We start from the raw sequence: 27,219 nt of genomic DNA, 5'->3' as shown, positions 1-27,219 counted from the left end.
GACCAAAATGTCAACACAAGCCATGCGAACCTATGTCGAACTTACCAACATGATTCTTTTCACCACTCGTATTTCCTAAACAATGAGATAAATTAAAAGCAACCCGAACAGCACAATGAAAATAAGGCCGTGTTGAAAGCCACGTCACCACGACCAAGAGCTTCAAGGACACGCACGAGGTACGTGGCACTCTAAGGAACTGTGTGTGGCACCAAGCTCAAGGGCAGAGAACCACGAGAATGGAGTGGAGATGGTTCCGCCGAAACTCGAGGTCAGGAAAGCAAAAGAAGTCCCGAGGTCCCACTCCCTCTCCTGGAGAGACGGTCACCCGAGCCGGCGGCCGTGGTCATCACGCAACGAGCCACAGTCAACCCTCCAGCTCCTCTCCTTGCATCTCCACTGTCACTACTCTAGCCTCAGCCACCGACATCTCACCTGGACAATGGCGACATCAGTTAGGGTCCCAAGGGGAAACATCGGGCACTCAAAAAGGGGCGACCAGAGACAGCTTCATGAGGAGGTTCTCAACCAACGTGTAGGCAGAATGAAGGGAACCGACAAGAGAGGACTTGGGCACACCACGAGAGGGCAGCTGACATTCCGAGGGGGGCCGAGGTGCACGGCGATGACACAGTCGGCCCCGGAAAGGGCTTCGTTCAAAGCCACTTTCCTCGGAGGGCCTTCCAGACGCACGTGATCCAAACAGTGGCGGCCCGCAGGGGCGGGAGCGGTCAGCTGGAGCAGGCCACAGGCGAGTTCCCAGGCTGAAGGGAATGTCAAGTCCTCCCTAAACGCCGCCGAAAGTCGGTCTGCTGTCTGGAAGCAGGAAGAGGAGCCTCGGGACCCCTCTTCCTCGGGACCCGGACACCCCACTGCCCTTGGTCCACCAGGGAACCCAACAGCCCACCATTTATAAGCAGTTCATCTGCTCTTCACAGCAGCCTGTGACAGAGGCAGAGAAGGAGTCACCGGGAAGAACCTCATTTTCCTGAAGCATGACCCCAAAAAGTGCTTCCTCCAGATTCCAAAGCAAGAGTGTGGGAGAGCGGAGAGGTGCGGGCTCGTCCTGACGTGTTTTATGGCACCAGGGAGGCAGCGTGGTGTTGGGATTAAGAGCATGGGCCTGGAGGGGAACCTCCGATGGCCAGGGAGAGGGTGCTGGCTCCCGTGGCCTCACAGGGGAGCCGCTCCCCCCGCCCCCGCCACAGCCAGGCCGCTCAGGCCCAGGTGGCCCTCCAGCAGCTGTCGGTCCCCGAGAATACTGGCTGCTCCCCCTTTCTCTCCTCCTTTCGGGAGCACAGGCTAACGTGGTAAGGGCCAGTGTGCTCTGACTCACGGGGGCGGGCGGAAAGCCCCGCTCTGTCCCATTCGATTCGTGTGCAAACCACAAAAATTACTCTGTGGTCACTGCCACTGAGCTTCCAGCTCTCCTCGGGCTGGGAGGGGATCAGGGGTGTCCGATGGGCGCTTAAAACCAGCCTCCTGCAGAGCAGAAGCCTGAGGCAAAAACGGTGGCTGAAAATCTGCTCAAACTCTGAGAGCCTCTTCTGTAAAAGAGCCTGAGGGAAATCGAGAAGGGGTTAGGGAAGAGGGCAGCAAATTCCAGACCAGGAAGTTTCCGCAGGAAACAACCCCTCCTCGCCCCCCCCCCACCCGCTGGGGTGTGAGTGAGGGATCACCTTCCCAAAGACAGGTGACAGCCAACTAAAAATATGAACACGGTAAAAAAAATCTTTAGGCACATAAAGTAGTAAATTTTTTACACCATACTTATGATCCGTCAATCATGGTTCTAAGAGCTTCACATATGTAGATTTATTTAATCCTCAAAACATCCTTATAAAGTAGGTGATATAACTCCATTTCCCATAAAAGGGATCTGGGACACAGAGAGGCTGGGTGATTTGCCCAAGATCACACAGCTGGTTCACGGCCCGAGCCAGAACCCGAACCCAGGAAGCTCCCCGCCAGGCCCCTGCTCTTAATCCCAGCCTCGCTGGCTGACCAATGGATTACAGCAAGATCGCAGAAGGGGAGGTCTGCGATTCAGTGCAGGTGGCCGATGTCATGTCTCCCCACAGATCACCCCTGGGCACCCCTGGGTGGGAGGCGTCATAGCTCTAACTCAAAACATATGCTAGATCGTCATAATCCGTGGCTAAAAACCAAACACATTACGTAGATATATTTGACAGCTTATGCTCAAACTGATCTGAAATGAAATGGTATTGAAACAGTCTTCCACTTAGATTTTTTTCTATGAGCATTTATTAAATTATTAAATATAATGAACATTTGTTAAGCATTTACTAAGTCCCAGGCACTTTTCTAAGTGTTAGGCAAACGAAGCTAAACTTTCTAGTGGGCCTGCCACTCAGTTACTGGCAGCGGACCCTGGTAAACAAGAACAATCTGGACCAGAGTGTCCTTGATGGAACCTCTCCAGAAATAGCTAAGTTTCGACTCTTAGACCATCTCGTATGTGCACGAGGCTACTAAAATCCAGTCAGATCAAAGTGTATTGTCATCCACTTCATGGAAAATTACCTTCGGCAAATATGATTAGGAAATAAGGAGAGTAAAATGTGAAAACAGAAGTCTCGATCTCATCTACCTTCTTTTCTTAAAAAAATAAATAAAACTAGTATCATGGTTAATGTTGGGGAAAGTTGATAAGAGTCTAAGACTGTGAGATTGTGGTAAGAGAGGCATAGCTATGTTGGTAAAAAGTTCTAGTTTAGATGGTGGGTTTCTGAGGGTTCGTTTTATTACTTTGCCTCTAAGCTTACATATATGCTAGCAAATAATACATAATACAAAACTCTATAATCGTTTAACTTTTCTTAATCATAATTGTTTCCAAGTAGAGGTGACCGAAGACTTAATAATATATTTCAGACTCCTAAGCGCGAGTTTAATGCAAAGGTCTCCAATGATATGCTTCTAAATTAGGACCTTCCCATCAATACAGAATGTGGCACCGAACTCTTAATTACCTAGTAGCTCTGTGTTAAAGTCGAATTGACTTAAATAGACAGATAGATTAAGTGAACAGCAAAGGGTATTTAATTAAAATCTTCTGGGATAAAACTCACAGTACCAAAACACAATAGAAAATTGCTCCTTATTTTGCATATGTGAAAAGAAGGTTAGTATCATCTGTACAAAAATGATAAAACTCCTAATATAGTAATGAAAAGAGCGGGAACAACCTTTCTTGTTTGTCCCAGCAACATCAATGACAAAGATCCTAGAAGCAAAAAACAGTGTTACGACTTCCTAAATGTAAATAAACATGACAGCTATGCGATCCGGAGCTATGCTGTGGTTCCATATATAACTGAAATAGGGAAAATTTCAAATAATTATTTGCAATTTTCTCTTTATCGTAATCCCTCTTTGCCAATGTATGCCTAATAAGGACCGTTTAGCCCAGTCTTTTTCTTACGATAAGGATAAGTTTAAAGTACATTTATACTTTCTATCTATATTTAGCTTGGGGAATTTCTACGCGTATGGATTCATGGGAACATATTCAAAAATCAAAAGCAACTACAACTCTTAAAATGGGCCCTCGGTTTTCAAAAGCATCCGTCATCTTGCTTCTGAAAGCACGGTGCCCACGAAGCACTAATCTTACTCTGAAAATCGACACGCAGTGAACTCGGCACAGCACTGCCCATCCATGCTGTCAGGTACGCCTCTGGCACGTGTGACGCGCGCACCTGAGAGCAAAGCCACCCTCTGCATCCCCCTGTAGGGACCACATAAGTGCCTCTCCAATCAGACCTCCATCACTCTGCTATGCGTTCATCAAACACGCGACTGCGAAAACGTATGTTTCCAATTGCCTTTTTCATAGAACAGTACCACCTGGAAAACGAGCAGGCCTGACCAAAAAAAAAAAAAAAAAAAATCAGCTCTAGATTGATTTTCTTTCTTTTTCTTTTTTTTTTCTTTCCTTAATTCATAGAGTAAATGTGGATTCTGGCATTAAAACTGTGTTTTCTTCTCCCAGAATCAAGGCTCCGCTCTACTCCACTGATTTGCTGGGTCAAGCAGTATAGTCTGAGGTCAAAGCAGGAATTGTTCTTGGTCCTGGAGACACATGCATTCATCTAATAAGCACTTATCTCTGCAAAAGGCCCATCACAACCCCATATAACTCTGTACATGCTGGGCTGAAGGTACTTGCTACAACATGGGTGAACCTTTAAAACATGCTAAATGAGAGAAGCCAGACAGACAAGGTCACAGATTACATGCTTCCATTTACACCAAGTGTCCAGAACAGGCCAATCCACAGAGATGGAAAGTCGATGCCGGTTCCCTAGGAGCGGGGTGGGCAGGCCATGGCGACTGACTGCTAATGGTCACGGGGTTTCTTTGGGGGGGTAATGAAAAGGTTCTAAAATCAGGCATGGGTGACGGCTGTACAAGCCTGTACACATGAAAAGCCACTAAATGGTATGTCTTACACGGGTGACTCTCATGGTGCGTCGATTGTATCTCAAGGTCACTATTTTTTAAAAAAATCTTCAAGTATAAGAATATTATGACATCTGTTAAAATAAATGAAGACACCCTGGGACGTTTCCAAACCAGAGACGACATGCCTTACGGAACATGCCTCGTGGCGTCTGCAAACTCAGACGGAGAAGAGGCTGAGTGCAAAGTGATAGGGGTGGGCACCCTGGCCACCCAGAACGCCGGCCAGCAGTCCGGGGAAGGCAGCCACCACGCGCTCCTACCGACGATGGCCCCTCAGGCCCAGTGTCGTCAGTTATCACACTTTTTGGGAAAAGTCAAAATGCTTAAGCTCTTGTTGAAATTCTCCTATTTGGGATTTTGTAACTAATTCCAAGTTTTTCAAAACACAGATGTGACTTTTGCCTTTTACTGCTCAGACAGCGGACGCTGCCTCAATGCCTACTGTGTGCCAGGCCGTCCCAGCCCAGGATGCTGCGGTGGCGGGGCTTCGGGGACAGGCTCCCTTTCTTTCCGTGTGGACGGAACTATTAAGGGGCAGATGGCTCTGCACAGTATGTACTGAGCTGTCCCAAGAGCATGGTGAACTGAGGCCCTGAGTTGCCATGGGAACCGGTATAGGTGGCGGACACATTCACACAGGTGGGGAGCTAGAGACCCAGAGACTGCAAAGGACCCTCCCTAGTCCTCCCTGAGAGACAGGGGCATGCTCAGGGGTGGCTGTGGGCCAGGGCGGGGCAGAAACAAGCCTAAATTCCCAAGCCTGAGAAAGACTGAGGCACAGAGGCCAACCTGCCCTCAGGGCACAAATATCTTAGTACATTATATTTTAGCAACAGCCTCATGGCACCTCATGAAAGACCAACCTTGGGAGGTTCCTGTTTTTCTCGCTCTCTTTTGCTAAATAGAATAATGCTATGACCTCTCATGGTGCAAAGCAACCCCTCCCGGGAAGAGGGGCTCTAACTAGACCATTTCATTTCATTCCGCAATGTGTAGAGTTCCTGGGGAAGATGCGCTATTAGGGGTGGTTACTGTTTTTGATGGGCTCGGCCATTTTTACTGTGTTCATTGTGGCTTGCCTCTACCCCACAGTTCTGTTCTCAAGGAGACAGTTCCCAGAGAGGCTCTCACACATAACCGTGAGTCAGGACCTCAGAATTGATATGCTAGTACCAGCTTCAGAGAGGGGACCTAACTGTACCCCGCTCAGCTTGTGTCATCAGGTGTGATCTAAAACTACCATCCTCTAAAATTTATAGTGGCACAATGAGAGAGCTGAACACGTTCATGTTTTTCTAAAACAAAACTAAGTCTCTCTTTGTTAATTAGTCCAATCCAATAAGCAATCATCAAAATGTAAGAGCAAAAAAAAAGTTACTTTTTTCAATGCTATTTGGTAGATTAAAGATGGCTGCAAATTCTTTGCATCACCGGCCAGTGAGAAGTAAAACCTAATTGCTTTCCCCTCTGTCTGGGCAAGTCTTAGTGACCTGCTCAACCAAGAAAATGTGACAGAGACTATTCTCCGGTTTCCAAGGCTAGCTCATGAGAAGTCTTAAAGTTTCAGCCTTGGTCTCTTGGAACAGTGCCTCTGAAGTCTGACTCCCCAAGACCACCAAGTTGTGAGGAAGCTGAAGTGAACCACACGGAAACGAACAGAGGCTAGGCCAGCCTCCACCGTTCCCGCAGAACCACACACGAGTCATGCCCTGTGAGAAGAAGCCATGGGCTTCCGCCTTATTCAATGTGAGACCGAAACTGCAGGAAATACCCTAACCCCAAACTGCCCAGCCAAACCAAGCCAACCCAAAGAACCACACCATAGTATGACAAAGCTTGTTCTGAGCCACTAAGTTTTTTTGGGGTGGTTTATTAAACAATAACAGATAATTCGAATAGGCAAAAAAAAAAAAAATGTGATTACTTGTCATAAATCTTCATTTATAGAAAGAGGGAAAAAATAGTGAATTTGGACAGATGATAGTTCCACATATATTCACCCTAAAATCTACTTCATAAGTTAAAGATGTAATTTGAAGAGTAGAAGTAGTCATTAAATCAGTCAATAACATTTACTGAACACCACTATGTACAAAACTAAGAAGTAGAATATTTAATCAGAAGAACAATTTAACAATTCCTGCTCTAAATGAACTATCTGTAGTCATAGGAGTAGAAAAGGGTAAAGAAACGAGTTATTTCTGAGGTGAAAGGAATTATTCAGCATATGTAATTAAGACGAAGTTACACAAGTAAGTGAATTAAAATATAATTATAAACCGAACATTCCAGGTTGCAGCCTTCTCAAGAGCAGGAAAATATTCGCATCAACCTCTGGGAACTTCGGAACTTCCAGGTTGATGAAGGATTTTCAACATATATTTGTGGCGGAAATGGTGAAACACTTAAGCATGAACTGTATGTCTATTACTGATTTTTAAAGATATTTGCTTATTATAATTTTCTAAGTTGCATCAAGTAATGTGATTTTTTTTAGATCTGATCAACAGAAGCTGGGGTGGGAGGAGCTGGAGGATGGAACAAAGAGCTCCAGCAGCATCTGCCCGGCTTGAGAATTATTTCACACGTCAGAGCATATCCACCTGAAATGGCCACCTTGACCTGGAAGGACCTTTGTTTGGCCCACTCATTTGTTTTCCTTTGGGATGACTCTCTCCCTAGGATCAATAACTATTTCTTCTGCTGAGGTGTTGGGGGTAGGCACAGAGGAGTTTGGTAAAACACAGTTATCCATGCAGAAATGTATATGAGGAAGGCTGTGGGCACAAGAAACAATTTCCAAAAGTCAATATTCGTACTTACGTCGTATTCCAAACACCAAAGAGACAAGAGAAACGACTAGCTATGATGTTTTCTTATTTTCTCAGGTGTCTATTTTCCAAACTACGCCTTGCCCACGGCAGGTCTAGCTCGCGGCCATCTCGCCTGCTCGTGGGCAACTCCGCACGTCCGACGGCTCGTGAGGTCAGTGCTCTCCCACGCGATCTGCATAAACCTACGCGAACTCAGCCAACACGAGCATCGCTCTGGAAAGGACGCCGCTCTCCAGAATCAAGTGTCTTTACAGGCTTCCAGAAAACTTGCTGAGAAACGAAACGGGACCATTTTCTTCTTAATAACTGCGTGAGGGTCTCAGCTCAACACTGATAGAGGCGCCTCCCTAATCCGCCGTGGACAGCTCACACGCAGCACCTCGCAGTGGGTGCTCCAGCTCAAATCTATCGGCACGAAGGACGGGAGGGCAGGGCCAAGGACACCCCGCCAGGCCCTGTGCACTGGGCACTCCGTCCCCTTGTCCACGTTCGTCAGGAGCAGATTTAAGGGGCAGACATCTATCTAGAGGCAAATTATAAACACAATTGTCATTTCTGACAGGCACAGCATGCGGCAGCAAAGCAAGCCTCCAAACGGGCTCTCGAAGAGATCTTTAGAAGCCGGCGAATATACAAAACTCCTTTCCCTCACCAAAAAAGACCCAGACGTTTACAAAAAGTCCTGGGAATCTGCACCCCGTCAGCAAAAACTCTGAGAACAAGAGACTACACTGCTACTCCCCACCCCACTGCCCCCCGCCCCCCTGATGTGGCAGAAGACAGCATAACGACAATAAAGAGAAAGAAAAATACAGTCTGTCTCATAAGTCAGAACATAGTTCGGGCTCGGGGCTTGGAGGAAATTTCCCTGTTAAAACTCTCAGAGGAACCACGACTGCATGTGTAACGTTGGAGGTCGTGGAAACCTAGAGCTGAACAGCGCCAGGAAAATACGTCGTCGGGAAAAGCCATGAACCTGTGAGCAGGCCACGCCCACCAGCTCTGAAATCACGGAGCTAAGGAGACCGCTGGGAAGGAAGGAGGTAAATTCAAGGTAAGTAGGAGAAAGAGCTAACCCAACACGGTAGCAGAAAAACGTGAAACTCACCTCATGGGAGAGTGAGGAAGAGGAAACTCTACGCAAGCTCAGGGAAGATCTAAAGTCATGGACCTAGAGTGAGTTGTATCTTTTTTTTTTTTTTGAGTTTTGCGCTACCTTTTTAAAAGTGTGGTGATAACGCAACACAAGATCTCGCCTCTCACCGAATTTCTAAGTGCCCAAGACAGGACTGCTAATGGCAGGCACCGTGCGGCAGAGCAAAGCTCCAGAACCAGCCGCCCTGCGCCCTGCGTAGCTGAAACTCCGCACCTGCTGAAGGGCAACTCCCCATTGCCCCCTCCCCCCAGCGCCCGACCGCTGCCCTCCCCTCTCCGCTTCTGTGAGGTCGACGGCTTTAGATGGCGGGCGCGTATGAGGGCTGTCATTCGCCCTTCTGTGTCTGGCACATTTAACTTCACGTACGGTCCTCCGGGTTCATCAATGTTGTCGCCTACGGCCGGCTTTCCTTCTTTTTTTGAAGGCTGAATAACATTCCCCTGTATGCATACACCACGGGTTTTAAATTCATTCCTCCATCGAGGGAAGCTGAGGGGTTTCCATTCCCTGGCTGTTGTTGCGAGCAGTGCCGTGATGAACGTGGGGGTCTCATCAAGGAAAGGAGGTGGCCCGATGCACGCCCACAGGGCCTCCCCGGAGCCGTGGCACAGGCCAGACCAGGACCCCACCCAACGGGCCTTCAGATTTTTTTCTAAAACTTGAACAGTATCCTAAAGCAATTTCAGTCTCTTCACGTGTGAGGACCCAAAATCCAGAAGCACTGTGCCTCCGGCGGGGGCTGGGCGCCCCTATGGGTCAGATAAACCGCTAACTCGGGAAGACCTGGCTGTGTACGCAGAGGCTGGCTGGGGAGGTACTTCCTAGTGTCCCCTTTGGGGGTGGAAGGGGGTGTCACTAGGTGGCTGGCCACACACCGTTCACCCCTCAGCACTGTCCCCCTCTCTGGTCTTCTGTCTCCGCCCTCCTTTCGCAGCAAGGAAGTATCCAGCTGTGCCCAGCACCTCCCTGCCCTGCCCTCAGGCCGGGGACAAGCGGGTACACATAGTCCCAAAGACGACAGGTGCCCTCCTGTTTTTACTTCGAATGCAGAAGGAGAATACGTCTGTAAGGGTAAAGGCGGGGGCTCCTAATTTAAAGAACGTAATGGAAAATATAGCTGTTGACCTAGAGATAAGTATGAATTTGACGAGAGAGCGTGCTTTGTACCAATCCGAATGCCTTTGCCCCTGGGAATGACATGAGCCACGGGCCTTGGGCTGGTAAAGGCACAGCCAGTGAGTTCAGGAAAGCAAAGCCCCAAAACGCACAGCCATCTGCCTGATTCCCATGTCTTGCTACAGCTGTATCCTGATGTCCCTCGTGAAGCTACTTTTAGTAACCATCATTATTCAACAAGGAGGACGAAGAATCCACATCAAACGTATTTGTAGAAGCACAGAGACTGTGCCCACAAGTCGACTGCTGTTCAAAGGCACCCTTCCCCACACAGACAGGCCCCCCGCCCCCCGGTACCGGTCGAGGTTCGATGCCGAAAACCCCTGCCACAGTTTAATCTGATTCAGTGAGGCGGTGCTCGTGGCAGTGGCCCCCTGGGAATTTCCCAGGCCCCCTGGAATGTGTGTGTTATTCCAGATTCCAAAAACAGAAGTACACAGAAATGACATCAGCTTCTCCGCTACGAACGACATGTGCGTTTTAATTTTAACCAGCTCTTACTTCGCTTCTTGCTCAGTCCACCGCTGCGGCTAGCGGGCAGGAAAAGGAGCCTTCTTGAGCACACGCGCATCTGATTTCTTGTCCAAACAGGAAAAAATAGGTCCGGGAACAATCTGAACAATCTGCCTGCCTCCCGCAGTTACCGGCCCCTGCTCACGGAGGAGGCTCGGCTGAGCAGCGGAGGTGAGGGCGCGCGGTGAGTCTCGAGCCGCTCCCCCTGGAAACCTTGCCTCGCGCATCCCTTCTAACGGAGCGAACGGGTCCTGTCTACGCTCAGGCCCAGTTTGAGTCATGTGCTTGTCTGCCTCCGTGTAAGTCAAGTGTGCAAGTAAGGACTGGAACTTCTGATGAAAAGGATACACGGTCCTGACCTCTACGACGCTTTTCGAGGGAAGGGACTCCTCCTACACGGGGTGAGGACCTGGATGTGACAACACCGAAATGATCCCTCTCCCACGCGGGGACTTTATTTTTTTTAAGTCCTTAAGCAATAAGCTTCTTCAAAACGCCTGGTCGTGGGGATTCAGAAATTGCTGTGTGGGTATCGACAGTGAGCTCTGCAGACGTGGAAACGGGAAGGTGTCTTTTTAAAAGACGTCACAGTTCCATGCTGAGGGGTCGATTCGGAGGAATGAAGGGGAGGCCTTGCGCATTGACTGTCCCCCTCACCTCACTTAGGGACGCACAGGCCACCTCCGCCCCGCCCCCAGGTTCTCCAGGCTTCCGCCATTCTGCAGATTCCAATCCTGAGGCTCTCCCCCGATGCCCCTGCTCCCAGCCGCCCGCCCCCAGACCCCAGCCCTGCCCATAGCAGCTGGCGGGCAGTGTTCACTGATGAGCGACACCCAGACGACCTTGGTCAAGCTTCACCGTCACACAGTGGAAGGGGTCTCCTTCTTCCGTAACTCACGGCGCCCCTCCGGCGAAGCTTCCAGACTTCCAGTCACCACCACAGAAACAAGGAATTCGTCTCCCTCCTAACCCTTGGGACAATCTTAAAGGGTGGTAGGGAAGGGGACATGGAGAGAAGCCAAGGAGAGACAAACTTATTCCGCTTACGAGGCTGGGTGCCACCACCGAACAATAATTTGGAATGCTGCCATTTAGAAACGGTAGGAGCTGTGACGCACATTTTCTACATTTCATAAATGTCAACAATTTGTTTTCTAGAAAATTCTTCCACAGACACCTTTGGAGAAACACCTTTCACCTACGAATCTCTAAGTTTACATATGGATCAATATTTCTCTGATACGTAGTTCGGAATAGCAGTTTCTACCCATCTCAAGGACAGAAAATATTTTTTAATGCTAAAAAATTATGTGTGTCCCCATATGGCAGTGGCTGTATCTTATATCTTTTGATTATTGAGAAAATACGTAATTATAGAAGGCTAGCATGAATTCGGCAAGGTTGTGTGTTTGCTTAACTAGTCACACGGAACCTATGCGCACTTGAAGAAGATGTAACACCACACATATACATAACACATACTACTTCTTACCCCTTACAGTGACCCCCCAGGCTCAGGCCCACAGACTGGGAACCTCTGTGAATTCTGAAAACCAGAATTTTGCTAGGTAATCCCAAAGGAATTTTGGATTGACATTTTTAAGAAAGAGAGAGAAAAAAAGCAAAATTCTTTATTATTAATCTAATTTTTTCCTTTCGTGACACCCTTACGTTCCCGTTCCACATAAGACATGTCGACAGAAAAGATATTTCTACCATTTTTCTGTTGATCAACCATCGACACACATTAAATAAAGGAAGGTGCTAAGGACTCTCTACTCCTGGGGACGATTAGGGTCTAATTAAAACCCGCAACATCAATGCCAAACCGAACGGAAAAAAATCATCATGGGAACTACAAAGAGAAAAAAAAAAAGACTTGTTAACGATCATAGAAAATTACCCTGAATAACCCTCCCCCCCTCCAGCCCCCCACAAAAAACAAAACAAACAAACAAAAAAAACACTCCTCTCGGCTTACACAGAAATAAATGCCAATAAGCGGATCCTCACACATACTGACAGCAGAAGGAGAAACAGCCCCCAGTACATGGGGTGGGAGGTCGGCGCCAGACACCGGCTGCTCACCCATCCTTCCCGTGTAGGCAGATGTGCTCCTCAGGGTTTTAGGAGCTGGTTTCTTTGGTGTTGTTTTAATCTGTTCAAATTTGTTCTTCTCTGTCACCAGGACACAGACAAGCCCACCCTGGGGGTCAGGCGCGTTTCTGGGGGACCCTCCTTCGATGCTACATTTGGCTCGGAGGGAGCAGGCGGGGCCGGGCAGCGGCTGCTGGATGAGACCCCTCAGAACAACCAGCAATGCAGACTCTGTGCAGAAGCCGCATGTCAGACCCCGAAAAGGGCCCTGTGCCAAGGGCACCTCACTTCTAGGCATGATTTTCAACATGAATCTCACCTCCTAGCAGCCGACAGAAAAATCACATTTCTACCAGTTTGGGTTTATGAAAAAAAGCAGGGACGGAGCATTGAAATGACTGCTACAGATTCCAGGGAATATTGTGCAATCTTTACTTAATTTCCGTGTATTCTTACTCGCTGACAAAGGCCAAAAGGGAGAGAACTCTGCAGGCTCTTTCGTCCATTTTAAAACATTGCAGGATACTTCTCCGGAATTCTTAGAGCAAACTATCAGTTTCACATTCTGGTTACAGAAAATATCATTCCCAGATGACCCTGACCAACCCAATCCACAAAACAGATTTTACGGCACCAACTACATTCCTGCCCCCGAGCCCCAGGAGTGGCTCTGGACTCCAGTTGCATGTGTTGTGGCCAAGCCGGTGAAGTCCCTGTGGCCCGATCCTGAGTCCCAACCTGGAGGACTCACGACCTGTGGCTGTCGACTCAGCCTTTTTACCAGCACGGATAAGGAACGGAATCACCAAGCATGATGCCACCCCACAGCAACTTGAAACGGAGGTGGACAGAAACGAAATGGTTAAACGAACTCTCTAAAGGGTAGTAAAATCCTTCTTGAACATCCTCCTTTCTCCGCAAATTTCCAAACTTAAAAACAAACAAACAAACAAAGTGATTAAAAGAGTAGGCTAGCATGGGTCAGTTGATCTCTTTTCACCCACCCTGCACTCTGAAGAAGTGTAAATTGCCAAGGGAGAGACAGCAACGCTTCGCCTTTTTTTCTGGAGTTTTTAAAGTGCTGTCCAATAAATGATGTCACGGCGCTGGGTGCCGCGCCCGGGCGCTGCCTTCCTTCCCGCTTTGCACAAACCGAGCGTCCACGGCGCCGGGACGGCCTCGCCCACTGCTCCTCTGCCAGGCCTTGATCCTCACCTGCCACCACCCAGCTGCGAAACGAGCAAGGAGAGGGCCGCCTGGACCACACGCGATGCCAAATTGGCACCTGCGTTCAAGCAAATCAACTGGAAAAAGTACCAAGAGTCTCTTTTTAGGCCCTGAAGAGTGATTACGAACTTGAAAGGCTAACAGGACAGACACGCGGCGGGAAATGCCTTTGCTCAGCTCCATTCAGAATCCCGTGCCAGGAGCCCGGGCGGGCGGCTTCCCTGGGAAGCAGAAATCAGGAAAAGCCGCCCCAGCCGCAGGCCCCTCGGAGGGCAGAAGAGGATGTGTTTTCCCAACAGGGAACATCAATCTGCAAACATCAGGGAACTCTCGTGAAACCGAGCCATCCCACCAAAGCAAAAGCCCCCTTTCTCTGTTCTTTCTCTCTGATGCCTCCAGGCAATTCTCTTCTCTCCTCCCCGAGTCAGATGTAGGGGGTGTGGACTGGTACGTGGCAGCTACAGAAGAATGTCATTTGACACTGAGATCAGTGCTTGGGAGCGCGCTGCCCAGACACACAATGGGTCACCGTGTTTCTCTAACTCCCTGTCTAAATTGACGGCTCTATCTGAGGGGAGAGGCTGGGCCCCACCGTCACTGTCTCTCTAACAAGGGCAGCTTGTGTCCCCAGCTGGCTGAAAGAAAGGTTACATTCTCTGCTCCTCGTGAAGAAAACAGGACCGGCCCCTGCTCGGCATGAGACCTGCGTGAAAGAGTCAGAAGCTAGGAGTCCCCCACCCCGCCCAGCATCGCAGCAAGACTCCCCGACTTCACGGTGCCTCTAGAAGCCAGAAAAAAAAACACAAACGAGAAGCCCAGCGTCCTCGGGGCCTCCGGACTTCAGAAAACCCGAGAAAACCACTCTCCCCAAAACCTCGTGGGGATTCCACGTGCGCTTTACCTGCTTCATTCCAAGGCGAGGAAGGTGGCAATGGGAAGGGACCTCGACTCAGAACGGATCCTCCATAAGATGTGACGCTTCGAGGCCCAGCTGCTTTCCTCCCTCGCCTTCGTCCTTTTGGGTTCCTGAATCCTTCCGTCCTACGACACGGTGACTGAGCTCTGGGGCACCTCTGCGGCCCATGGAGATGGTCACCTCCAGGCAGACCGAGGCTGTCCGCAGCCGGTGACCGTCGGAAACCCTGCGGTCCCCCTATCCTGCCAATGCCAAGTGGGAAACGCCTCGAGGACTTCGGAAGACAGTGACGACATGGCAGCGAGCGCCCTGCTCGGTTCGCTTCTGAACGCTTTTTGCTGCCCCTCCAGGTGGCCTGGCAGGACCTCCGGGGACAGGCGGCTGGAGGCTGGAGCAACGCATGGGCAAAGCTCTGCCATTAGCGATAAATGAGATTGCTCAAACGAGTGACAGACACCTCAACGGGCCTGTTTTCAAGCGAAGTAGCCCACGGCCTCGCTCCGGGGCTGTCAAAGGCACTAACAAAAGGATGCTTTGGGTCGGACCAAAATCAATACTGTGCTAAGACTGTGGCTTAGAGAGCAGTTAAGCACCACGTCAGCATCAAATAGAGCCTTAAGAAAAGAAAATGCCAGGACGGCCTGCAGGGCGCCAGCAAATAAATCCTTCGTTAATGTGGGGAAAACTTGTCGAAATTTTCAGACTTTAAATGCGCTGGATGAAAAAAATGGGAGCACTTATCTCTGTTTGCTTTTAATTTTGTTCTTGTTTAAAGACGCATTAGAAGCATTTTTAAAATTAGTAATATTATGTTGCATTTTTCTTCTTTATTTTATGGATAAACACGTTTCACAGCCAGGGATCTTTTAGAATTAAAGAGCATGAACCTGTTACCATAAAGTATTTAGAAAGATGACAGAAAATTACTCTGATATCAGAAGAAAAGTACATTCGCAAATAGCAAAGACTGAGCTCACGGCAGGGAAATAAGACGATGCTTAAAAGTGGCAGGCGATATCTTTTGACTTCCTTTTCTTGTCCCTTGACCTCGGGGGTGGCTGGTGATGGCTGGAGCTGGAGCAGCCACCTTGGCCTATGAGGTAATCTCAGGAACGAAAGCCAGCTACAGCTAACAACAAAAAGGGGCCTGTGGACCTGAGGATGGCCACCCCCAGTCCTACAAATCCCCCAAGAACCTGGACGTACCAAGACCAGTAGAATTGACTGCTATTCTAAATAAATCCACCTCATAACAGAAGCTTCGCAGGACAGGAGACTTCGTTACAGAAAAAACTAAACATGACAGGCAGCAGCGGCGAAGTGGGCAAAACAAGAATATTTTGTTTATTTCCCTCCACTAGAGAATCGACTGCAATTTCTTTATTAAAAAGAACATTTCCCATGTTTTAGTGATCTTTATGAAAACTTGTCAAACATCTTTCTTTTTAATTTACTTTATAAAACCTAAGCCCGAATTTCCTTGACAGTACAGAAAATTAAGATATCACAAGCTCTACCCAAAGCAAAGGCTGAAATTATAGAGCTGAGCTGAACGCAGGGGCTACTGTATTTTAAAATTAGCATAAGGCTCTGAATCTACTTTTAAAACCTCATAATTGGGTTAGGGAGTTTCAATACTGGAATGCACACTACATGCACACACAGACACACTTCCAAAAAAAAAAAAAAATCCTACCTCAGAGATGTTATTGCTTGGAAAGTGAGGAGTTTAAGCAAAGGTGGTATGTTTCAGGTTGTAGGTGGCTAAGCCAGTTTCTTCAAGACTGACACACAAAGCAGATGGTTTAAGTGGTTCATGGACAAACTCCAGGCTTTCGAGTGAGTCCATTTGTAGAGAAATACTAAGTGCATTCGGAAATCAGTAGTGCAGGTGGTGGGCGACTCGCAAATACTGGCAAAACACACATCAGAAACCGGAAGTCTGTCCAGGCCAAGCTTAGGTTCGGATGGAGGGAGGGGCTAGCTGGGCACTGTGACCTCGGCCTCAGAACTTGCTGACCTGGTATCGGTAGTGCGCGAAGTCGGGCCAGCATCCCCAGAGTCATCTCGACTTTCTGGATCACTCTCAGGGCTGACAGGACAAGACCATCAGCCCTCTCCAGCTCTCTCCGCTGGCCCCCACAATCCCGGGGACCCCACGTATCCCTTGGAGCCTCAGCAAGCACTTTCTTTCCCTTACCCTGCTTTCTGGCTGCCTCTCAGAAGTATCTTTCATCTTTAATAATTGATATTCAAGAAATAAGGCTTCCAGAAAAAACCTGAGTCTGGGGCTTTTCTAATTTCTGTGAAATGCTTCCACTCTAAAGAATTGAGTTTCATTTATCAGAACCAAATGCTCTCTTAAACAATTCTTTTTTACTGTAGTCTAGCAGTAGATTAAACTATTATTTCATCATTCCATGTGCTGATTTATTAGTAAATGCTTATTGGATAAATACACATTAAACCAATGTTGATTGACTAGAGGGCCTCCTATGTGGCAGGCACTGTCTCAGGATCTGGGGAGACACTGCCCTTTTGGAGCTCATAGTCCAACTCACAGGATAACTCTGCTTTTACTGTTAAGGAGCAGGCATTGATCTTACCTTTCTCTGTCCCAGATGGCAGCACATGACATGGAAAATGGACAGGGTCATTATTCTTCCATTTGCCACTTCTCCAAATACCTCAAAAATTGTTATTATTTCCGACATCGATCTGGCTAAATTTATCAAAAGAAGATGCACCAAGGATTAGCATTTGTAAGCTCTGATGAAGGTCAAGATCACAGCCAAGGTCGATTGGTTTCTTTGGAAGTCACAAGCATGGCGTAGGCCCTCCAGTGCATTCACCTCAGCATTCCGCCCTGACGGGAGGTCAGATCCCACTCGTAAGGGGCACGATCAAGCTCTACAGGCACACACAAACACACGGCCGGATTTCTGACACCAAAATCTCTCCTACAAGTGACAGTGATGATGAAATAAAAACACGAAGACAACTTTTGCAGATCCATACTATGGTAAGAAGTCAAAATCCGAGTAAAATAAAATGCTGATTATGGACTTGTGCCTTCAGGAAATCTAAGTTGAGACTCTCCTCGGCTGGGTAATATATTTATGGAAAGCACAAGCTGCCTTCTCCCTCACTGCCATTCGCACACCTGAAGCGGCCGACCTGCGTCTGGTCTACAGGTGCGAAGGGGGATGTTGAGACATGATTGGCAAGAGACATAAATAGACTTGCGGGAAATACATAACTTTTTTAGAAACTGTTTCTTTTTTTTTTTTTTTTAATCTCTCGAAATAATAAGGTTGATCTATTCGAGGGCTGGATAGTTCCAGAACCTTCAGTCTGTGAAGAAACTATCCCACGCAAAAGGGAAAGGAGAACGGTGGGTGATCCCGAAGTTCGTGAGACACACTGGTGACGCACTGACGTCTTTCCGCAGTTCTCCGTGTGTTTCACGGACTCACGACTATTCCTGTTCAAAGACGTTCATTTGCTAACGTTTACAAATATTTACTGAAGTTGTTATCGTGTCTTTTAAAAGGGTCAACAGACAGGGCTCACGATCTGCTATGGAAAAATCTGCAGATTCGTCTGGCTGGACAAAGAGCATAAACGGGCAAGTTCCTCAAGCTCACCTAGTGAGTCCCCAGCACAGGCCTCTGATTAGACAGAAAGCAGATGTAATGGCGGAGCCCGAACAATCCTCATGCTTATCGATTCTTATGCGATGCCAGATACTGCTAAGTACTTTACATGTAAAATCTCATTTAGTCCTCAAATCAGTCCCGTGAGGTTTACACAATTATCATCCCCACTTCTGAGGTCAGAACACCAGGGCCCAGAGAAGTTAAACCTGCTCCAGAGCACGTGGTTAGAAAGCGGAAAGGCTGAGATTCAACCCATAGATCTGACTGACGTCACAGCCCAGCTAAGTATGGAGAAAACCTCAGGGTGGTGGTTGGCGTGGGGTGCCCAGCTCTCTGAGTGAATCTGCTCATCAACGAAAAGTCGAAAGGAATTATGGCGTCATCTGATCCCACTGGGAGAGGAATCCAGTGCCCCAGGACTAACAGTCAAAGGGAAAACAATGAAAAGTGGGCTTAAAGTTACGGGAAAGAAGTCAGACTCCAGAGACGTGAACCTACGACAGCAGGTCTGTGGTTGCCAGGAGACGGGGGTACGGACTGACTTTAAAGGGGCACCGAAGGATAGAGAAGGTCTTGATTATAACCGTCAAGATGTTTGCATGACTGAATAGATTTGTCAGATTCATCTAACTGTGCATGTTAAAAGGGTTGGATTTTATGTCAACTCTACCTCAATAAATCTGATTTTTAAAGTGGGCATAAAAGGAAATTGAATTATATTCATGTACTATGCAATGTATAGTCTTTATATTCTTTTTTAAAATCTAAATTTCTGGTAAACCGATGTTTGGTGGGAGATCCTTGAATGTATTTGAAGAACCGTGGCTCAAGTTTCCTATTTCTTCACAAACCTCATCTCACCTCACAGGACATTTCCTTTCTCTGAATGACAAATGTTCGTGGTTGTTTATAAGATCAGGTTCTTGGGTGCCCGGGAGGTGCAAAGTATGGGCAAAGAGGCCTGTGCTTGATTTTCACTCTTGGTGTGGCCCCTTGGCCTCAAGCTGTGTGACCCTGGGCAAGTCGCAAAACTTCTCTGAGCCTGAATTTCCTCTTTGATAAAATGGGGATAATCGTGTCTCTCCGTAAGGGTTTATGAGGACAAAATTGGCTAATTATAAATGAAAGCGCTTTCATTGTTATTAACGTGGCAAAGGTGCCCCTTTAAAAAAATAGAAAAACAGTCTCTTCAAGATATTGATAGTCTATCCTAGTCTCGAAGCCATAAATTCTCAAGTTTTATTAAATTTCTTATTTGTGCTCTCACTGCTCCGAGCACACAGCGGTAATCTGACCTCCCGTAGTGTTCACTGTGCTCAGTCACACGCTCGGCACACTCAATGACAACATCAGGGTAATCAGCAATCGGAGGTGATAATAGGAGGGGAAAAGGGTAGATCGATACACACAGGTAGAGAGGCAAATGCAATATAAACTGAAAAAATACCGTATGTGTTGAAATGAGCTAACTGTTGAGCAAGAACATTTTTATGATCATTTGGAGGGTGCCGCATTCAATTTACCTAATAGACATACTGACTTTTATCCCCTACCACACACACTCTAGACAGGAAAATTATTCATTAAGTAAAGGGATAAGCTTCATGGTAGGACAGAGTTTCACTCTGCAATTATCCCAAATATATCCTTTCAGTTACTCAAAGTCAGGTCTAAGCATCACAGTTACAAAGAAATCAAATAAAATAGTTTTAAAATACTGCTGGCAAAAGCGTATAGTTTCTGTGAGGAGAGAAGCCTCAGTATTTGTCATGTAGAATAAAAGAACAAAAGAGGCCTACTCACCCTGTTATAAATCATGGTAAGAGACTTAAATGAAATGGGTTTATCTTCCTTGGCAAATGTCTTCATATGGACCTGGAAGGTCAAGTTCTAATTTGGGATTCTTGGCTCCTCGGCATGCCTCATCCAGCACCCCCAGCCCTGGCCTTCCTCTCGCCATGGCTCTGTTCCCTGTCCCTCATGTGGGGACAGGCCAGCCTGCACATCACCCACCTCCCGTAAGAGCCCCCTGGCCCACCCTTCAGTCCTAGGGGCGTGGAGCAGCATGGGGAAGAGCCTGCATGGCCACTGAAAGTGGGTTCAAGGTTATCTGGACAAGGCATTCCAGGTCCCAGGTACCCAGATCAGGTCCAGGAAGAGGGAGGTGCATCCATTTGGCCCTTTGGACTCCCCACCCCTCGCCCTCCCACGCAGCAACAGAAGGGCCTGAGCAAGGTCCTGGAACTAAACGCACAAAGAAGACCTTCAGCAGATAAAATGGCATTATATTCAGACACCATTTATTTATAAACATATATACCTATGCATACATACATATACGTAAGTACATCGGTACATAATTCTGACATAGCAAGTCACTAATTATGTGACACAGACAGTGTGTCAGGCAGTTAGAAAAGAAAGATACACACCAACCAAAAGATCAAGAAAAAAAATTGAGATAAGGTAGGAGTTGAGCTGGGTGTTTAAGAAAAGATAGGGAGAGGACGTATGGAAAAGGCTTGAGCGGAATGTGCAGACGGCGCATGCACAAGGAAAAAAAGATGAGTTTCTAATAGAACATCTAGACCCAGGTAAGGCCTGAGACAGGTGCCAAGTGCCCCTAACGTAATAAAGATCACCAAATACAGACTTAGTCGCAGGAAGTGGAAGGGAAGTATGGCCACGGCAGCTTCGTTTTAGAACACAGTTATAAACAGAGACGTGCGATCGCATTAAAATGAAGGGTCATTGCTACAGCCTGAGCGGTCGCCAGGTTTTAGCAATGAAAACCAACTGGCTCGTTCTTTCGGATGAGCACTGAGCCAGGAGCCTGAGCTGGTGGGAAGGGGCTGGCCCTGGAGATGGCTTCGTGCTGGACCAGTTGCTATGAGAAGGATATTAAGTTTGATGTCTTGGTTTCATAACATCCACGCATTTGGTAGCATTCGGTTTGCTCCCTAACTCCCCATCCCCACCCACCCTACCGACCCCACCTCTCTGGCTTTTCCAAACTAAAACCACCTTGCCTCAGTTTTTGTTTTTGTTTTTTTCTGCATCTAAAGATACTTGGTTGGTTGGTTTTTTAACACAACATTAAAGGCCCAGCATAAAAAAAGCGGAAGGGAGATGCTTCACTTTCAGACCAGACTATTTCAATAGATTTCTCAGATAATTTCCATAGGACGCTAGGCTTAAAAGAGCCTCTCTCCGTCCCATGCATGGCGCCCCGTGCATGGTGCCCGGCATTGCAGCCCCTTAGCCATCCTAAGGTGGCAGAGGAGGATCCTGACTCCCTGTGACAAGAGCCACTCCACCCCTGCCACACCAGCGCTGGCCTCTCCACCCCGAGCCCAAACGCATCCTCTGGCGCTTTAAAAATAGAAACTCTTCTGGCCAGACAACCGCATGAAATGGAACTATAACAGGAAGAAGACAGCAGCAAGACAAATGAACCGAGGTTCCATCTATTTCTAGCCCGACTGGGTTTTGTTTATTTTTAATAAACTGTAATGGCCCCCGTCTAATCAAAAATGCCGCGAGGAGGTGGTAGATGACAGAAACGCAAGTAACTCTTAGAATCCCTCTCTCTTCGAGTATATTCATTTATCTCCAGTAATTCAGAGCTATTATTTTCAATGGTTTTACATAAATGTAAATTATAGCTCTAGAAACTGTGGGGGAAGGGCCGTGCTGAAACCCTTTGCTAGGAGTCACTCACTGGGCGTGTCCGCTGGTCCCCGCCACAGGCCCCACTGCTGTGACCCGCCCAGAGTCGCTGCTCACGGCTCCGGCTTCCCCGTGGACTCTTCCCCCCTTGTCCTTGTCCCCTCTGTGTCGAACCTAACTTCTGGCCACATGTTTGCTTCAGGACTTTGCCTTGGTCATTACATTGATCCTCCTGCCTGACCCTTCGCTCTGGCCGTGGGACCCTACCCTGAGTGACCTGCGGACAGTCACCTAAGTTGGCTTCGAACCAGTAACCAGAGGAAATGATGACTTCTGTTTTTCCCAGTGATGTTCTTTGACCAAGTTCTGGATAAAGCTTCCTTTAAAAAGACTTAGAATTGTTGCTAGGAAAAAAAAACCACCAGGGGCCCTGCCAGTGGCAGAGGACACGAGATGCCTCTGACAGGACACCTGCTGAGTAAAAGCCAGAATGAGAAGGGGAGTTACTCCCCAGGAGGCCTCGCCATGATGGCTTCCGGCTTAAGCACCCTGAGCTTTCTCTGCAGGGGCAACAAAGGCATATTGTTCGATGCCCTCCAGGCCACGCTTTCTCCATCAGGATAAAAGAGCCCTTGGCAAGCTGCCAGGCAAATGGTGTCCTGCAAACATTTCTTTTCTCTTTAGTTAATGGAAATAATATTTACTTAGCCATGGACAAACAGGTGCCCTGGGAGAAAGGGGCTTAGAGTCCTAGGAGGAGTTCTGAAAGCCTGGGGAACGAAGACTTGTATTCCATTACTAATCTACTCCTCTTTCTCCGACCAAACTCATTCTCTAACAACAGCCACATTAATGAATGTCGCATGGGGAGGCTTTCGAACGACGTCCTGATTACTGCGTGTGCGTTGGACAGAGAGCTGCTTCCAATACTCTGAGCGAGGCTGGACAAGAAGCATCACTGAGACAAAGTTACAGCTAATGAAATCGAGGCATCGTGGGGAGGAAAAGACTTGTACCATAAGTTAACTAAAGGCTCCCGCTACACTTTGAAATACTCAGGGCTCGGGGCCTGTACCTCTGCTTTTTATAAACTTCCGTCTCCTTCCATCATTTAACTCGAGAGCGAAGATATTTATATTAACACAAAATACTGTTCCTATGGTATATTGAGGAACAAAGTATTTGTACCGAGGAACGAACAGGTTCAAGCGTAACACCTGTTGGAAGATTCTAAATGCACAAGAAATGAATAAGGGCCCCCTGAGTGGGAGGAGGGAGCTGGGAGACAGGGATCGAAGCCTTTTCGCTGGATAGTCCTTTGTCCTTTCTGCATTCTGAACACTGTGAGTGTGGCGTCTCTTGAATAAATGAATGTATAATGCTGTTTACATAGTTTTAAACAAGAAGTTGGCTCCAGATAGCTCTGAAAAACTTATCCAAAGTTATATAGGAAAGTGCCTTACAGCCTCATCCCCGAGAAGTTCTCATCCACACACCAGATCTATTCACCAGAGCTGCGATTTCCCGATTTCCCGGTGAGTTCAGTTCCCGCCCTCCCTAGTTAATCCCCTGGCGACCAGGTGACCGGATGGACTCCAGTACCCTGGCTGTGACACAGAGATTTGAAGTCACGGCTATGGGTTCTGCTCTACAGCCACCTGCCTTCCTCCGGAAAAGTGTCCACGGAGATTCCTGTCCACCCACTGTCACCTTCTTAACCCGGCCTCTGGCTCTCTCGTAGTCCAGGGCCACACGATGCCTCAGCCTGGCGGGAGACCACACATTCAAAGTCACGGGCCCCAAACATCCTGAGGGTCATGGTTCTTAAGTCAAGACAGTTCTCAGAGCTTCTTACACAAGAGACTGGAGAATCAACCACTCCGCTGTTTCCCACAGCTCCTGAAGTGGTGCCCAAGAGAGTTCAGATACTGGAAGCGAGAGCAAGGATCGCAAACTTAGTCGCACAGAGCGCATTTCCAGACCAAGATCGAATATCTAAGCCGCGCTGGTAACATCAGCACAGACCGCCCCCTTACCCGGGCCAAGAGAAGGTGCAGACTGCCAGCCTCTCCAGGGGTTATACTGACACCTCCCATTGTCCCCATCCTCAAGAACACTATGCGCCCCCACCCTCTGTCACATGACCTGCAATGCATCCTGGTAGGAAGAATATACCTCTAGCCCCACAGTCCAGATTGGCCATGGGACTAGTTTGGGCCAATAGAACGTGACCAAATGTGACACCTGCCACATCACAGGAGAAGCTTTACGCTGTGGTTTCGTGTGGCATCTCGCTCCTGCCCTGTCATGAGAATGGCACGTCCAGACACATGCTGCTCCATGCCGGGCTGTGCAGCCTGAAGAGCAGCCCCGTGCAACCTGAGAAAGACATAAACGTTCCCAGTTGAAAGCCAGTGAATTTTCAGAACTGTGTGTTACAGTGGCTGAGCTAACTAGTGCACGGCCCTGAGTCACGAGTCCCGTGACAGCTGGGTTTGATCTGCAACTTCCTCGCACATGTGCGAGTATGGTCCTGCTGTGGCTCCCTGGAAGGGTTTGGGCGACCAACAGTGACATCCAACATGCTTGAGCTATTTTTTAATCAATCACAGAGAAAACCGGATGGTCGTTGGGACCGATGATTGCCAATAAAGCTTCACACAGATCCTGGCACTGAGTAAGAATTCAATACATATCACTGACTGTTATCAATAGTTATTAATTCTGTGCCCATGGTCATTAAGTGGAGCTATTTCATGTTATTTTTCACTTAACAATTTTACTTCCCTAATGCTCTCCATTAATAAATGAAAAACTGTGGCTGAGATACACGGGAACTGTTTTCCTGATTAAATCCTACATGTGAAGAAGGAGGAAATGAAGTCCATACATGCTTTGACTTGGGTTCGCGTGAAACATGGGGTCTCTTCTGTATGGAAATAACACATACACACACTAGAGAATGGAGACTTTTTTCTTTTATCCTTTACTTTTATATATATATATATATATACACACAAGAGGCTTTGTCTACATTTGTACATGTGCTTGTCAGAGAGAAATTAACATAGGAAATTTTCCTTCCTTACTCCCACACAACACATCTGCCAATCCAACACTTGCAGAAGCAGCCAGCAACAAGGAGGCTACAGCCTCGGAGAACAAATAACCAAATTAACAGAAATTTGGAAATAAGAACAAGTATTTGGTGTCTGCCTGGTAACAACTTCCAGCTGAAGAGCTCTCCTCTCAAATATCAGAGACCCGCTGGGACAGAACGCAGGATTCGCAGAGCCTAGCAAGACCCAGGCCCCAAGCGATCCCTCCAGATACAAGGCGACGTCTGTTTTCTGGCTCTGCCATGAGCCCCACCTCCTGAAAACTGCTAGGCTCTTCTTTTCGACATCCACAAGCAACATACTTGCAGACATAAAACTATGACAGACACACACACATAAGGAGCAGAAATGGAAGTCGGGGGGGACGATTAGGGTCATTCTGGCCTAGCAACAAAAGGCCCAAGACCCTACAACCGGAAAAGACCCGAATATGTCACGCGGCCCACTTTGCTCCCTGACGACATTTCAAGTTCTAACGCAAGAGGCTGTCCATCCTGCTTGCAGGATGAGGGCACTAGATATTTACCGACGACCTACTGTGTGCCAGGCACTGTGCCAGGTTCCGCAGGAGACACAAAACCGGGTACCTGTCATTAATTACTCACGAAGCTGCCTTTAGGGGGCTTATACTGACTATGAACAATATTGCTCATCATTCATTCATCGAATGAATATTTACTGAGCACCGGCTACATCTAGGCCTCATTCTTGGTACTGAGATTCAGCAGAAAATAAAACAGATTTTAAAATCCTACCCTCAAGAAGCCTACATTTTAATCGTAAGAAAGGGGTAGTGAGCAAGATAAAAAAAAGTAAAACATTCATAATGTTAGATAGCAATAAGAATACAGAATAAAAATAAACTAGGGAAAGGGGATAAGATTGCAGGGGGAGTTCCACTTTAAACGGGGTGTCTGTGGCAGTGGGGGGCAGGACAGAAGGAGGCATTTGCCTAAACAGCTGAAGGAAGAGAGAGAAGAAGCCATCTGTGCATCTAGGGAAAAGAATTCCCAGCAAAGGGAACAATTCCCAGCAAGTGCCAGGCCACGCAGGAGAGTGGCTGGGCATGGGGGCAGCGGCCAGGAAGCCAGGGCAGCGGGAGGACATGGGCCCAGGGGACAGTGGGACCCGAGCTGACTGGGGCAGGTCAGACAGGTGAGCTTACTCAGAGTCTTCCCAGCCATCGTAAGGGCGTCGATTCTGAGCAGAGAAACGACATGATTCAATCGATGTTGAGAACAGGGTTGGAGATGGGGTGGGGGCGGGGAGACCCATTGGAAGGGTAATGATGACAGATGCCTGGATGCAAGACAGCGGTGGAGGTGGTGACTGACGTCCAGCGACAGCCACGTGCATGGCCTCTAACTCAGCGTGAAACAGAATGACCGCGTTAGGGCAGTTACCCCGGCATCACTGTCCGGAGCTGGGGACTGAGTGTGAGCAGTATTTCATCCCTGGACAGGCGACATGGAGAAGTGAGGACGGCCTGCCACGCACCTGAGCAACCATGTCCTCATTTATAAAGCAGGGACAACAAAAATCGGAGTGGCCAGACCTGGCAATGACCACAGGTGGCCATGAACACCATGGAGGCCACTAGAGAGGCCTCTTTAAGCCAACCTGTGTTCTTCACAGATGCAGCAGCCTGACCAATAGCAGTGAGACCAGGAAGCTCTTTCTGGGCAAAGACTTCAGGATGACTGGAACTCAGGAGGCACAGCTGCCAACGATAAGATGCTCTTTACAAAAAAAAACCTTGAAGCTCCTAATTGGAAAAAACCCTCACACAGGTAGAGTAAGAACAGGCCCGCAGGTCTGTGTCCACTTGTGGTGACATGACAGGGGCCTCGGTCACACCTCTGCTCTTCTCCCGACAACCTCGCATTCCCTTTGAAATCGAACCACAAACCTGGACACGGCATCCTGGTACGGGTCTGATAAGCAGCCGGAGGGAAGATAACGCCCTGACCTGACCACGTCATGCTGCTATTAATACACGGAGGCACGTCTGTTTCGAGGAAACACCACAGTCTTCCTTCAGCATCCAGAAAGACGCCCGGACCTGTCAGAGTGTATCTGTCTGTGACCGTGACCGTCCTGGCCGTGTGGGGGTTGTGTTTGATCTAGTCTTAGTCAAGCCTCTGCTGTGTTGACGGGTCGTTTCTGATACACAGATTTCAAGTCCACTTCGAATTCAATTTCCATCTTTCGAGATACTAACAAACCCACCAAATTTGGTGCTAGATGTAAACGTTATAAACATGCCTGCCTTTATTTCATCCGGGTTATTGAAAATAAATTAAATAACACGTGCTTGTGTAGTGCACATTCAAGTTGGAAGACATGCGCACAAGCTCTGCTC

General features: G+C 47.9%; 1 protein-coding gene across 5 annotated transcripts in view; it reads right to left on the bottom strand.

Annotated features, from left to right (window-relative positions):
* The window catches only part of ZDHHC14 (zinc finger DHHC-type palmitoyltransferase 14), a 213,930-nt gene that overhangs the window by 140,735 nt on the left and 45,976 nt on the right, over positions 1 to 27,219 (bottom strand). The gene's annotated exons all lie outside the window — the stretch shown is intronic.

The sequence above is a fragment of the Rousettus aegyptiacus genome, unplaced genomic scaffold, assembly GCF_014176215.1.
Source record: "Rousettus aegyptiacus isolate mRouAeg1 unplaced genomic scaffold, mRouAeg1.p scaffold_m13_p_1, whole genome shotgun sequence".
Classification (NCBI taxonomy): domain Eukaryota; kingdom Metazoa; phylum Chordata; class Mammalia; order Chiroptera; family Pteropodidae; genus Rousettus; species Rousettus aegyptiacus.
The sequence above is the reverse complement of the archived record's forward strand: the minus strand, read 5'-3'. Positions and strand labels throughout refer to the sequence as shown.